Genomic DNA, 15,225 nt, shown 5'->3' with positions numbered 1-15,225 from the left:
TCAATGGCCATTTGCTGATTGTTGACTTTGAACTGTGGAAGATCATTTAACAGCATCCTGAATTTCTGATTCCAGGAATAGATGAGCCAATCCCCCTCCAGTCAAATAGGCAGAACTCACTTTCCCACATCTGGGTCAAATCATTCAGAGGTACTTGAGAAGCAGGTAGTGTGTATATTTCCTCAGGTTGATATCCCAGACAGTTCCAACTTAATTCCAATTCATGATGGTATATCTCAGGCCACCCTTATTCTGCCTATTTTCAAAGAACTAAAAATGAGACGTTCTATGTGTTGGTGGGCTCAGTGACGACCACTGAATAATTCAGCCACGCATTTCCCCTTCGATCACAAGTCTGTAGTGAGTTAACTAATCCACCTGGGGGTTGGACTGTGAGCTGTACAATTAGTTTCTGTGTTCCTGGTTGGGAGAGAGGAGAATTGGTCAGTGTATACACATGAAAAAAATGAGCTTATTTTCACTTAAGTATGCACAACACATGACCCAGAAAGAAAAGTATCGAGGTAAACGTCAAGACGAAAGGACATGAATCAAATAATCTCTGGTGACATTCAAGGTGTTTAAATGCATATCGTGATGAAGTTGATGGTGCATTATGAAGATAGGAATATCAGGAGCAGGAGAAGGCCATTCAGCCCATCAAGCATGCTCTGCCTTTCAAGCAGATCATGGCCGATCATCTGCCCCTTGCGCAGTTTCCCTGACCCCCATATCCCTTGATATCATTAATATCTGGAAATCTAAACATTTTTTCTTGAACATGCTCAGAGAGTACTTCCACAATCCTATGGAGTAGAGAGTTCCAAAGGTTCGCCATCCTCTGAGTGAAGAAATACCTCCTGATCCCAGTTTTAGTCTGCCTTTAGTGCCCCCTACTGGTTCTAGGTTCACCAGCAAGGAGAAACATCCCATCTATAGCTACCTTCTCAAGCCCTGTAAGAGCTTTGTAAGTTTCAATGAGATCCCTTCTCATTCTCCAAAACTCCAGAGAATACAGGCCCAATATTTTCAATCTCTCCTCAAAAAATATTCGCAGGATTAGCCAAGTGAACATCCTCTGCACTCTTCCTTTGGCAAGTATATTTTTGTTTTATAAGGAGACAAAAACTGTACTCAATACTTCAGGTGCAGTCTCACCAAGGCACTGTACAATTGCAGCAAGACATCTTTACTCCTGTGTTTAAATCCCCTTGCGATGAAAACCAACATACCATTTGCCTTTCTAACTGCTTGCTTCCCCTGCTTTCTAGCTTTTAGTGACACATAAACAAGGACACCCATGTCCCTTTAGACATCAACACCTCCCAAGCATTAATAACAATGAGCACCTCATTTGACAACAAGGAAGTACCAGGCAATTGCAAGCAGGTTAACATGATGTTTTAAAGTTTTAAAGTTTATTTATTAGTGTCACAAATAGGCTTACCTTAACACTGCAATGAAGTTACTGTGAAAATCCCTTACACTCGGGCACCTGGGAGAGAATTTAGCATGGCCAATGCACCTTTCGGACTGTGGAAGGAAACTGGAGCACCCAGAAGAAAACCACGCAGACATAATGAGAACGTGTAGACTTTGCACAGTCAGTGACCCAAGCCAGGAATCGAACTCGGGTCCCTGATGCTATAAGGCAGCAGTGCTAACCATTGTGCCACCATGCCGCCCTCCTCTATGAATATACCCATAGACAAAATGTAAATAGGCATGTGCAGATTTAGCAGTCTTAATTCCATATTAAGTCACAGAATTGATTGAGGAGTAAATTTGAATGTTAGTCGTGAAACAACAATTCAGTTAGTGGCAGTCACCCAGACTTTAGAAGGGCAGATGTTGCCTGAGGAATCTTTGATTTTTTTGAGGAGTAAGTGACTTTTCAAGTGAACTCTGGTATATCTTATGGCATTGTGTATTTGAACTTTTGAAAAGGATTTAAACAAGTGAAAGTCTGCTCATTCGTTCAAAGCCACAAGCTACAAAGTTACAGCACACAGTGGCATCAAACTATTCAATAAATGACAGCCTGTAAGCTACCGTGTTGAAGGGAAAAATATTTGATCAATATAATCATATTCTACTTGTGACACTGCTGAGCCTTTAAGGAATGCATTATAATCATGTTTCTCTGCAGTTCTTTTAAGAGGGTTCTTTGTGCTTGTTGTGACCTGTCTCAGTTGATATCCTTTTAGAACTACTTAAATGATTTAATGGATTTTTGTTTATTTTTAATCTGGGCCTAATGCACTCTTCTGGAGTTTATGAGTTTGACCTTTTTGGAATTGTTGGGGGGATGAATGATTGACAGGTCAGGTGGGACAGTTTTTTTTCACAAGAGCTCTTACTTTCAGTTTTGGTCGCGGGCTAGTTAAAAGGTATTTGGACTCTTGGCTGAAAGCAGTATTTTTCCTTGTGTCTCTCCCTGGTATTAGAAATTCTGCTAGCTAGTTAGAAGCAGTTTTTCTTGCCTTTCTGCGGTGAAAGTTTTGCTGTTGGTGGCCTGAAGGCAATGGCTCTATCGCTATCTGGAAGTGAGCTGGAAGCTCCAGGGCTGGGAAATCAGAGTTTCAATTCTCCATCTGAAGGATTAACTCACAGCAGGTGTTGTAGAGCAAGAGAACCTAGCATCACGTGAACACTCTTATTTTCTATGCTAAACCTTGGATGGGTGTAAGGAAATTTGTTTCGTTGGAACAGCACATTGAGCTGCTAAGGTTGACACAATGATATGGTAATTTTTTTTGTTCTTGTTTGTTATTGGTAAAAGTTATTCTAATTTTCTTTCTATGTGTCAACTGTATTCTTAAATAAACCTTGTTTGATAATAACTCCCTAGTGGGTCATTTGAATCATACCTGGAGTGAAACATCTGAGGCTGACCTGTGCCAAATTCCAAGTACAAAACTTATGGTTTAGACTGACTTCATAAAACACCTTTGAGTTTTTGAACTGGATTACAACACTACTTCATACATATTGATCCTTCCCCACTCTCCGACTGGACAGAAATTATGACAGGTCATAACTTTCCCATATTGCAGACTATTCTTAAGCCAACACTCGAGTGTCAGAGCAAGATCAGGAGAAATAGGGAGGTGACAAGGCAAAGCAAGAACTACAAAGACAAGTGAACGTGTGCAAAGAAACCATGATTTGAAACGGAAGTTGTGCTCACATCCAACTATGTGTAGGTAAATGTGCAGTTTGTGAGGATAGGACAGATGGGAGGGCCTGGATGGGATGTTCTTTTGAAGACTTGGTGCAGAACCAATGGGCCGGATGACCCCTTTTTGCACTGGATGAATTCTATGATCAAATGGCCAGATTACAACCAAAATATCACTTTATTTCTACCAGGTACAAAGCAGATCAAATAATTACTTGGTACCAATGATAATCTGTTGGATGACAACAAAAAAAGGAACACATTTAATAAGAGGCAGATCAGGGTATTTTCAGGGACAGGGATTATGAGGAGATATTTCCTTTTCTGATGGGCAGCTGTGATGTTGATCATGCATCACCACTGTCTCAAATTCATAATCCTAATGCTATCATCAGCATCATTCAGATCTTACAGATTCTTTCTACACTGAGAGAAAACAGACACAATGTACATATTTTTACTTTGAATAGTTTAATTTAAAGTAAAGTGATTTTGTTTTACAAAGGGGGAAGAGCTGTAACTTCCGATAGAGAGGCAATTGAGTCAGATTCTTACCTCAATCCAGTGATCCCATCACAAATGATCTTCCAACTCATATTCAGCAGGATGTGGGCAATGTAGCTCACTTCTGGGACCTAGCTCCAAGAGCTGTAGAGTCACAGGTAAGGAAGCCATGCACTGTTTTTTTTGTAGCAATAGCTGCCATAAACCAGGTAAGTTTAAAAGTCCAATCAGGTTTAAGAAACCAGGGAGAAAGTGGGTATGTAAGGTTAATGGGAAGGATTGGTGGTTTGGAGATGGGGAGGGGTCAGGGTCATCTGGGGCATGGAATGGGGAGAGGTCAAATGGATCAAGACTTGGAGAGGGGAGGTGTTGGGGTGGGTGTCAGTCTGAACCTTGGTGGGGTAGGTTTGGGTTGGGCATTTGGTGGGGGAGGTCGGGTGAGGACTTGGTGGGGGGCTGAGGCAAGGGAATGACAGGTTGGGCCTTGAAGGGCTAGATTTTGGGTTGGGCCTTGGAAGAATGTCAGGTCAGGTTCCTATTGTTCTCAGGTCACAGCCATGAAGTTCCATTCCTTCAAGGTTCCCGGCAGACATAGATTGAGCCTTTTTAAAGATTTTGACTAAGTTTTAAGTACCGATGTTGTTATTTATTTTGTAAAAATATAAGCTGAGATCTGAGCTCCAGGATAAGATGGTCAACATATTGCGCAGCAGTGTGCAGGAAGTAATGTTTTAAGGTGATTTGATATAGGGGATGGGGGTGAGATCACTCAAGTGGCCATTTTGACTTGTATAATGCAGAGCTTATTTCTAACTTGTGCCTTACGGAAATGCTTTGAGGAGTCAGTTTTTTTTTGCCACAGAATTCCTAACCTCTGACTTCTTGCAGTCAGATTTTTTATATGGCTGGTCCAGTTTGTGACCCTCAGGTTGTTGACGGTGGGCTTAAGAGATGATAATGGTGTTGAAGCTCAAGGAGAGGCTGTTAAAGTTTTTGTTGTTGGAGATGCTAATTATCTGGCTACTTGTGTGATGCAAACCTTTCTTACCCAGAAAGAGGCATGTATGAGTGGGCTGTCCCAGGGCTTGGTGTTTGGATCTCTAATGTTTTGTAGTGACATAAGTGATTGATTCAGAAACCAAGTATAAATTGGTCAAATTTCTGGATCTGACCATACTAGGAAGGAGTAGAATCAAAAGATTTAACCCAGAAATGACAGAATTTGGCCAAATATGTGAATGGGCCAAACAACACCAGATGACATTTAATGCAAGCAAATGTAAAAAGTTGCACATAGAAGGGAAAATGGACACATAACATGTACACACTGAATGATGTTGAAAAGCCAGGGATGGCATTGAAAGGGACTGAGCCGTCTTAATGTACCAGGGGCTTGAATCAGTGAAGAACAGCAATCAACCAAGTTCTGTTGGTCAGATAATTAACAATGGGTTGGTTTTGATTTGATTTATTATTGTCACATGTATTGACATTGTGAAAAGTATTTCTTGTGGGCTATACAGACAAAACATACCGTTCATAGAAAAGGCAACGAGAGAGTGCAGAATGGAGTGTTACAGTCATAGCTGGGGTGTAGAGAAAGATCAACTTAATGCAAGGTAAGTCCATTCAAAAGTCTGACAGCAGCAGGGAGTCAGTTCTTGAGTCGGTTGGCATGTGACCTCAGACTTTTGTATCTTTTTCTCGACGGAAGAAGTGAAAGAGAGAAAAACTGGGGTGAGTGGGGTCCTTAAGTATGCTGGCTGCTTTGCCAAGGCTGGGGAAGTGTAGACAGAGTCAATGGATGTGAGGCTGGTTTGCATGATGAATTGGGCTACATTCATGACCTTTTGTAGTTCCTTGCGGTCTTGGGCAGAGCAGGAGCCATACTAAGCTGTGATGCAACCAGGAAGAATGCTTTCTATGGTGCATCTGTAAAAATTGGTGAGAGTTGCAGCTGATGTGCCAAGCTTCCTTAGTCTCTTGAGAAAGTAGAGGCATTGGTGGGCTTCCTTAACTATAGTGTCAGCATGGGAGGACCAGGACAGGTTGTTGGTGATCTGGACACCTAAAAACTTCAAACGCTTGAACCTTTCTACTTCATCCCCATTAATGAAGACAGAGGCATGTTCTCCTTTATGCTTCCTGAAGTCAATGACAATCTCCTTCATTTTGTTGACGATGAGGGAGAGATTATTGCTGCACCAGTTCACCGGATTTTCTATCTCATTCCTCTACTCTGTCTCATCATTGTTTGAGATCTGACCCACTATGTGGCCACACAGTCGTAGTTTTATAAGGAGTATGATTGGGGGATGAGAATACAGCCTTGTGGGGCGCAAGCGTTGAGGATGATGGTGGAGAAGGTGTGTTGTTACCTACCCTTACTGATTGTGGTCCGTGAGTTAGGAAATTGGGGATCCAGTCGCAGAGGGAGGTGCCGAGGCCTAGGCCACGGAGTTTGGAGATGAGTTTCTTTCAAATAATAGTGTTGAAGGCGAAGCTGTAGTCAATAAATAGGAGTCTGACATAGGTGTCCTTGTTATCTAGGTGTTCCAAGGTTGAGTGCAGAGCGAGGGAAATGGTTTCTACTGTGAATCTGTTGCAGCAGTAGGCAAACTCTAGTGGATCCAGGTAGTCTGGGAGGCTGGAATTGATTTATGCCATAATTAATCTTTCGAAGCACTTCAGAATGATGGATGTCAGAGCCACCGGCCGATAGTCATTAAGGCACGCTGCTTGGCTTTACTTAGGAACCGGGCTGATGGTCATCTTTTTGAAGGAGATAAGGACCTCAGATTGTTGTTAACAGAGATTGAAGGTGTCTGTGAACACCCCTGCCAGCTGGCCCGCACAGGATCTGAATGCACGTCCGGGTACTCCATCCAGGCCAGTTACTTTCTGTTGGTTAACCTTCAAGAAAGCTGCTCTGACATCTGCAATGGGGACCCATGATACAGATTCTTCCAGGGTGGAGGGCATACTTTCGCTGACCTCTTGCTCAAAACGGGTGTAGAATGCATTGAGCTCATCAGGGAGGGGTGCGTTGGATCCGGCGATTTTACATATCTTCATCTTGTAGCCTGTTACATCTTACAGACCTTGCCATAGTCGGGGGGGGCGGTCAGTGTGGCTAACCTGGGACTCTAGCTTGCTCTGGTACTGCCTTCTGACATCTTTCATGTATCTCCTTAGATCATATCTGTACTTCTTGTATACACAGTAAGAAGTTTCACATACCAGGTTAAAGTCCAGCAGGTTTATTTAGTAGTAAAGGCCACTAGCTTCATCAGGTAAGTGGGAGTTCTGTTCACAAACAGGGCATATAAAGATACAAACTCGATTTACAAAATAATTGTTGGAATGCGAGTCTTGACAGCTAACCAAGTCTCAAAGCTACAGACAATCTTAGGGGAGAGAGGGTTAAACACAAGCTAAAGAGATGTGTATTATCTCAAGCCAGGACAGTTGGTGAGATTTTGCAAGCCCAGGCAAGTCGTGGGAGTTACAGATAGTGTGACATGAACCCAAGATCCTGGTTGAGGCCGACCTCATGTGTGGAACTTGGCTATCAGTCTCTGCTCAACGACTCTGCACTGTCGAGTATCGTGAAGGCCGCCTTGGAGAACGCTTACTTGAAGATCAGAGGCTGAATGCCTGTGACCGCTGAAGTGTTCCCCAACAGGCCCAAACATCCTGGACCACTGTTACACAAATATCAAACATGCCTACCGCTCTATCGCCCGCCCACACTTTGCCTGCTGATTGTCAAGTAGTGTTCATTCATCCATTGTTGTAGCGTCTGCATGGTCTCCCCAATATACCATGCCTCGGGACATCCCTTCCTGCAGCTGATGTCTGGTGCTGGTGTTGTGAGACTTCTTACTGCGTTTACCCCAGTCCAACACTGGCATCTCCACATCATTTCTTGTATAGGTCAGTGTCACCTGACTTGAACGCCTCAGACCTGGACTTGGTTCGTGGATATCCCTGTTCATCCACGGTTTCCGGCTGGCGAAGTCACCGATTTGCTTCTTTGGCGCTCAGTCTTCTGCACACTTACCAATGAAGTCAATACTGTTGTGGTGGACTCACTTAGGCTGGTCACAGAATTTTTAAATACTGACCAGTCCATTGACACCAAGCAACCCCGTAGGAGGTCATCCGTTTCATCTGACCAACATTGCATGACTTTGTTTGATGGATTCTCCTGCTTCAGCTTTTGCATGTAAGCCAGGAGCAAGAATACAGTCTTGTGGTCTGATTTTCCAAAGTGTGGACAGGCGATAGAGCGGTAGGCATGTTTGATATTTGTGTGGCAGTGGTCCAGGATGTTTGGGCCTCTGGTGGAATAGGAGACATGTTGGTGGTAACTTAGGAGTACGGTCTTGAGCTTGGCCTGATTTGAAGTCCCCAGTCATGATGAATAAGTCCTTCGGCTGTTTTGTCTTGAGGCTATTCGTAAGGGTGTATATTTTTGGTTGGTGTGGCGATGGGTGTTGGTGAACCCAGGAGTCTGGGTGCGAACAGTGGTAATTCACTATTTCCATATGTGGGCCGAATCAATTTTGTAGGAGGGCATTACATCAGGGTGAAACAACTTTTGGATGAGCATAAAGCGTCACGGACACTCAGGCATCAAACGTTTTTGGGTGCTTGTGCTCACAATTCCCCAATCTTTTGCACTCTTTTATTTGAATCCGCTCAGTCACTGCTGCTTTCAGGGTGTAAATCATGCAGAACTCCAAGCCCACATTTTTGCCTAATTACAGCTTACATCACATTGCTGACTGAATGATATTGGAGAGCAAAAAAGGGCAATTTCACACTGGACTGCTAATGCTGAGGCTGTGTAGAACAAGCTTTATAAGCAGGCATTGTCCAAGGTTAATTTAACGCTGTCAAAAAACAGACTTTGGTTTAATTGATATCTCTGACATTATGTGACTGGAGATTAAAGTACGTCACTTGCTTATGCATCATGGAGCTATCTGCCAGGAACTGCTTACTGTTATTGTCCACTTATGCTAGACATTAATTTGGCAACGGGAAGGAGGTCTTTGATTAGTGCTTGAATCTTTACAGACTAAGCTGAACTATAAATTTTAATTGCATCCGCCACATAAAAGTGGAACGCTCCATTATGGCTAGAATTTCAGCTCAGTATCCAAAGTACTCCATCACTGCAACATTTTATAACGTTTTAATAAGCAAGCAAACTGATGCCTAATTACTGTGAGCTGAATGAAAATCCCAGGGCAACCAAGGAAACTGTCACACTATAACCAGTCTTCCTCAGCAGCCAATGTGGCTTGCAGAAGAAAATGATTATTGAGTGCTGTGGTGTCATTAAAATTGATTGAAGCATTTAGGAAGAAAAAAGATTACTTTTTGTTAGGTAAGCATATTTGGGCTTTTTTGTCTGAATGCAGGCTCTCAGTCTATAACTTTGCTTGCTGGAACTTGGAAGCCCATGTAAAGAAAGGAAGACTTGCATTTAATATATAGTATCTTCCACAACCTCCGGACTCCCTGAAGTGCTTTACAGCTGATTAAGTGCTTTTGAAATGTAGTGAGTGTTGTAATGTAGGTAAGTTATGGGTTTGCTTTATATAATCCTCTGTCCATTAAAATTTTACCTTTAAAATGCAAATCTCACATTCTGAAAATGGATCTGATTGTAGATAATGATTGCACAATCAATAAGAAGTAGTTTGGTCATATGCATAATGTTCAGCAATGTACATAATTATGGATAGAACTGTCCCAAATATTTTTACTTAAAAACGAATTCCCAATCTGATTCACTGCATTGTAAAGAAAAGTAATGCTTTTCACTCAGCTCCTCCCTGATTGATGAAGTCACCTGACATAATGTTGCTGATATTATAATTAAGACAGGTTTTTGATTCAGCAAATAAACAAACGGAAAAAAAACCTTTAAATCTAACAAGTGAAATCTCATCTCTCAGAGGTGGGCCAGTTCTATCATTGGCATGTCCCCAGCAAGCTTAGTATTGCTTGAACAGTCTACAGTTTCGCTCGTTTCAGTTATCTTAAGATAGCTGTCTTCGTCTACAGTTCCACACTGAGAACAATCTTCATTTGCAGTTTCGCACTGAGTAATTCACAACTAACCTCAGGGTTTTGTTAACATTAGGCCAAATGATTAAATGGACTTGAAACAGGGGAAGTGATTGCTTGATAGCCAACAGCAGAGAGAATAATCTACTGTTTGCCTGACTAGTTTCCAATACTTCCTTTCTGTCAGTCAACCGTGAACACATGCTTCAGTACAGCACTAATCTACGGATGTTTTGGCTCAGTGTCTTTACAGAGACTGAATCAGGCCTTAGGATACTGAAACTGTAAATGGCCAAAACTGAGCAGTAAGATAGTGGTGAGATCTGTAGAAAGGCCTCTACTTTCCATTCTTCATAAATAGCAAGATTCCATTACATTTAAGCTCACTTTCTTTTCAAGGGCTAACATTTTGTGAAATGCAAGGAAACACAATATGCTTTTTACACACCTCCGAAAAATGCATTTTAACTTATCGATCCTTTAAGAGAGTTGAAAATAGTACATGGCAAAGTAACCCATGAATAATATGTGGCCATGTCACTCCAAGATTCATAACTACCTACCTGGCTTAGAAACTCAAGTCTTGCTGAAATACAAGAAAATAACTGCCTGACTTTTGCAGTTAACAGTGCAAAATGCAGGCCACAAATTGTTTTCACCTCTCTAAAATTTCTAGTTTACAGTCCACTCGCTTGTTAAATGAACATTGGCTCAGGATTTGACAATTCCAGAATCAGCAACAGAGGAATGGTGCTCACTGTTCAACTCACTAACACTGCCTACAACCTTTTCATAGGCTTTTGAGTGGCAATTTATGCCTCGGGAAGATCATTTCCTGTGTGGCACTCTTATCAAAGGACCTGTGGCATGTGATCAGCAAAAGCAAATTCATTTTTCAACTAATCAGATTGCAGAATCAGCGTTGAGACCCAAAGAATCTAAAACAAGAAACATTCATTCAATCAAACATGTATAAACTGTGTATAGAAAACATAAATGAAGAGAGAGAAAGAAACATGGGAACAAGAGAGAAAGATAAAAAGAGCACAAAAAAAAGTTAAACAACTGTTTTTTGAACTTCCAGTGGTAGCAGGGGAGGCAGAGGCATCTATGAATCCAGAGAGATCCTGGGTATTGCTCTGGGGACCTGGTTTCAACTCCCACCAGTGCAAGAAACAATACTTTTCCCTGTATACCAATACATGTGACATCAATAAATCAAATCAAATAGTGACACTTGAATCCAATAAAAATCTCGAATTGTAAATCCAATAAAAACCTGTCCGGTTCAAAGGAAGCCAGACTTGCATGTGACTCCAGACCCACAGCAATATGGTTGACTCTTAAAATACCCTCTGAAATGGCCTCGCAAGCCACTCAGTTCAAGGGCAATTAAGGGAGAGTCCAAGATCAGGCAGAGTGATCTCCCAGGCTAGGTTAGAGTCAATGATCAGGTTAACTGCTGAGACTCAGCCAAGGCATCACTTTTTGAAATTTTTCAAAGCCATCTCAGCCTTTGGCTAGTGTTAGATCAAGCCCCAAGTGGGGTGCAAAACCTCATCTTGTCAGCTCAGATCTTGTTTATCCCCCTCATGGGGAGAATTAATTCGATTAGATTTGAATTCGGTTTTTTGGATGGAGTAAAGTGTTTAAAAAAAAAAGACGGGAAACAAATGCCGGCCCTGCCAGTGATTCCCTCGTCCCAGGAATCAATAATAAAAATTCCGAAGGAATATGACTGAATGTGTAGTAAAAGATTGAACCAAGTAATTGAGACTTTATTCAGAAACCTTCTTGCTGTAGCCCAGCTCTGGTCGGACTGGTACCATGGCTGTGCAGCCAAATTACATATTTGCGAAATCATCCTGCATGATAAATCCAAATAAGCAGTATTATATCGGCTGCAGTTGTAATTTTACTAAATGAAGGTTGATGCTTTTTATCACATTTTTGCTTACCATTGTGTGAAGGCCGTTAAGCTTTTGCTTGTTACTTTCCCACACTAGCATGCTGAGAAAGAACTCTAATAATGATTAAGCTGTTATTGCTCATTAATACGTTTGCCTACTTCAAAGATATTAATGTCAAATATTGAAATTAAGAAGGTCATTATAATGGTCATAGTATTACAAATTCACTTCTGCCTCCATATTTGCACCATTTTCTGTCATATTTAGTGCAACAATTTTATTAATTTAAATGCTGAATCTCTAGGCTAGGTCACTCACGACAACAAGTTCCAGATTTCCACTTCTAACTGCGTGTATGCAATTCCTGAATGATTTGTCAAATTTACTTCATAATGAAGGGAAGTTGTTGGTCTCACCATTACTCTCAATGCAACATCTGGGCCATTACATTTACTGGATACAATCCTCACAATTCATCCCTTTCTAATAAAAAGACGTTGCTGGAATATTTGTTCTCTTGTATACCCGTATTAGTTATAGATTAAATACTTTTTTTTTATTATCCAGGATAAAGGTACAATGTCCTTTCCTAAAGCTGATTTAAGTGATAAACAGACAGCTGTTATAGAGTGAGAGAGAGAAAAATGAAGTCAACTTAATCATCTGATTGGTGACAAAAATTTGTCCATAATTTTTATGCTAAATCAGGAGTTTGAGATACAAAAAACAGTTACAAATCTTTGGATGATGCAATTGCGCAAGGAATAATTAATTTGAACTGTTCAACAAATATATGCTTTATATTAAAGTGATTAGTTGTCTCAGATACATTGCACCTTCATCTGAGATTTAATGGTGGATTTATTGTTATTTAGTCTCCAGTGTATGAAAACTGTGTTTGGAGAATGATTTTATATTCAAATAGAGAAAGAATTGTATATGTTATAGGAATATTGGGAGAGGAATATTGGGATACTTTGGATCCATCAAGAGATTCATTTGGGTAGAACTGGCTGTACCATCAAAGCAAAATGCAATGTACTGAGTTGTTACTCATCAGTTCATTAAAAATTATTATATCTGAATCCCTGGATAGGTTTTCCCAAAGCTGTGAAGCATTTTGGAATGTCCTGAGTTTGTCCAAGATGCTGTGCTACATAAATGCAAGTCTTTCTTTTCATGGTATACCCTGATCCAGGAATATCACTATGATGCAGTGAAGCAAATTTACATAGTTTGTAGCATGCAACGTGGCTGCACCAGACATGAAACATCCATCATCATTTTCTTTTGAAAGTGATGGCATATTCAGCACAAGTTACTCACCGAGGATTTAAATCATGTGGATCATGTCAATGTTTAAGAGATTGTAACTGTCATAGCATTAGTGTCTTGTAGTCATTTCTATGGAAGGCATGGTGGCACAGTGGGGTGACTGTCTGTGTGGAGTTTGCACATTCTCCCTATGACTGTGTGAATTTCCTCCAGGTGCTCTGGTTTACTACCAGAGCCCAAAGTTATACAGGTTAGCTGGATTGACCATGCTAAATTGCTCCCTAATAGTCCCAAGATGTGTCGGTTAGGGGGATTGGTGGGGGAAATATGTGGAGTAGTGGGGATAGGGTCTGGAAGGTTCTAGCAGAGACTCAGTGGGCCGAATAGCATTACACCTGTACTGTAGGGATTCTATTTTGGAGTGCGTTTATTTTGCTTCCCATATGATTTGTTTCTTAATAGTGTGGTATGAGGGTCTGGCACATGTAGGGTTAAAGTGGGACTGAGTACAGTACCATATGCACAGTAATGTAAGAGAACATATGAGCCATATCCATGGGTCGTCAGTCCAGTATTGAACAGAGCAATGTGTGCAAGCAAGCATGAAGACAGGTTTAAGATTAAACCCTTAATATATGTACATAATTCTTATATGTAATAAATACATAGAGTTAATCTCCTTAAGAACTGCAAAAACATTATTAAGACCTACCAACCAAATATCCAACACCCTGCGACATCCTGGTGTTTGTTAATAGCCAGAATTGGCTCGACTATTTTCTCATCACAGGGCTGAAACAGTGCTGAAATCAAATCACTGTGACTGATTAGAATTTAATCTGCATTCCCCTACTGGGATTTACTCCAGGTGGTTTCGATTATAAATTCATTTTTTAGCCTTGTTAGCTCCAGCCGTTCAAAATTTTTTTGATTGCTGCATTTCAGTTGGTATCTTGAGGACTAATGATCTTGTATTGGGAGAAGTCAAGGCCAGGAGATTGTCATCAGTGCTTGGAGCTATAATCAAGTTATATTTCATTCAAGCTTTTCATTTGCTTGAAATATTTCACTTATTTTTCCTATTGGAAATTGAAAAGAACTTTGCTATCTACTTGGACATCGTGTTTTTAACATTCTGGCCCAGAATTTCGAGAACTGCAGCATGTCCTATTTATCAGATTTCTTACCTCTCACCTAAGCTCAAAATTGTTTTTGCATTACAAATGTAATTGATAATGAGAAGGACTACAGCGTATTGAGGAACTTGGTGAACGATGGGATCTATCTCCCTAGTCATAGAACATAGAACACTACAGCACAAACAGGCCCTTCGGCCCACGAGTTGCGCCGATCACAATGCTTAAACTTAATTGATTAAGTTTAAGCATTGTGAAATAAAAAAATGAAAGATGGAGGAGAAAACGGGATAAATTAGAATGAAATCAGCTTTCAAAATAGGATTAAAGAGAGAGAAAGAAAATATAAATTTAAAGAGAGAGAAAAGACAGAAACATAAGAAAACTAATTTGAAATGTAATAAGAAATAGGAGCAGGAGTAGGCCATCTAGCCCCTCGAGCCTGCCCCGCCATTCAATAAGATCATGGCTGATCTGAAGTGGCTCAGTTCCACTTTCCCGCTTTCTCCCCATAACCCTTAATCCCCTTGCCTACCAAAAACCTATCTACCTGTGTCTTAAATATATTTAGCGAGGTAGCCACCACCACTTCAACGGGCAGAGAATTCCAGAGATTCACCACCCTTTGAGTGAAGAAGCTCCTCCTGAACTTCATTCTAAACTGCCCCCCCCTTATCTTGAGGCTGGGCCCTCTAGTCCTGCTGTCCTTTCTGAGCCGGAAGGACCTCTTCAGCCTCCACCCTGTCCATCCCCTTCATCATCTTATACGTCTCTATAAGATCCCCCCTCATCCTTCTAAACTCCAATGAGTACAAGCCCAGTCTATTCAACCTCTCTTCATAGCTCAACCCCCTCAACTCCGGTATCAGCCTAGTGAACCTCCTCTGCACTCCCTCCAAGGCCAAAATATCCTTGCGCAAGTGCGGCGACCAAAACTGCACACAGCTTTTTAACATTTAAAACGTTTCCATGGGCAGTTTGCTATCAGCAGAAATGTTACTCAGCAATTTCAGTCTTTCCTTTTCTGGACCAAATCGGTTGCATGGCATTGCAGGAATATAAAATTTGTCATGGATAAGGGTACTTCTACTGTTGATACCAACCTTCAAATTCTGCAAACACTTTAATTAGTGGG

At 41.1% G+C, this 15,225-nt stretch overlaps 1 protein-coding gene across 1 annotated transcript in view; it reads left to right on the top strand.

Moving 5' to 3' along the window:
* Positions 1–15,225, top strand: part of LOC145345358 (CUB and sushi domain-containing protein 1-like) — a 1,850,124-nt gene that overhangs the window by 653,980 nt on the left and 1,180,919 nt on the right. The window lies entirely within an intron of this gene.

This window comes from Carcharhinus amblyrhynchos, chromosome 7 (genome assembly GCF_965287045.1).
Source record: "Carcharhinus amblyrhynchos chromosome 7, sCarAmb.v2.hapA, whole genome shotgun sequence".
Lineage (NCBI taxonomy): Eukaryota > Metazoa > Chordata > Chondrichthyes > Carcharhiniformes > Carcharhinidae > Carcharhinus > Carcharhinus amblyrhynchos.
Note: the sequence above shows the minus strand (reverse complement) of the source record. Positions and strands in the feature narration are given on the sequence as shown.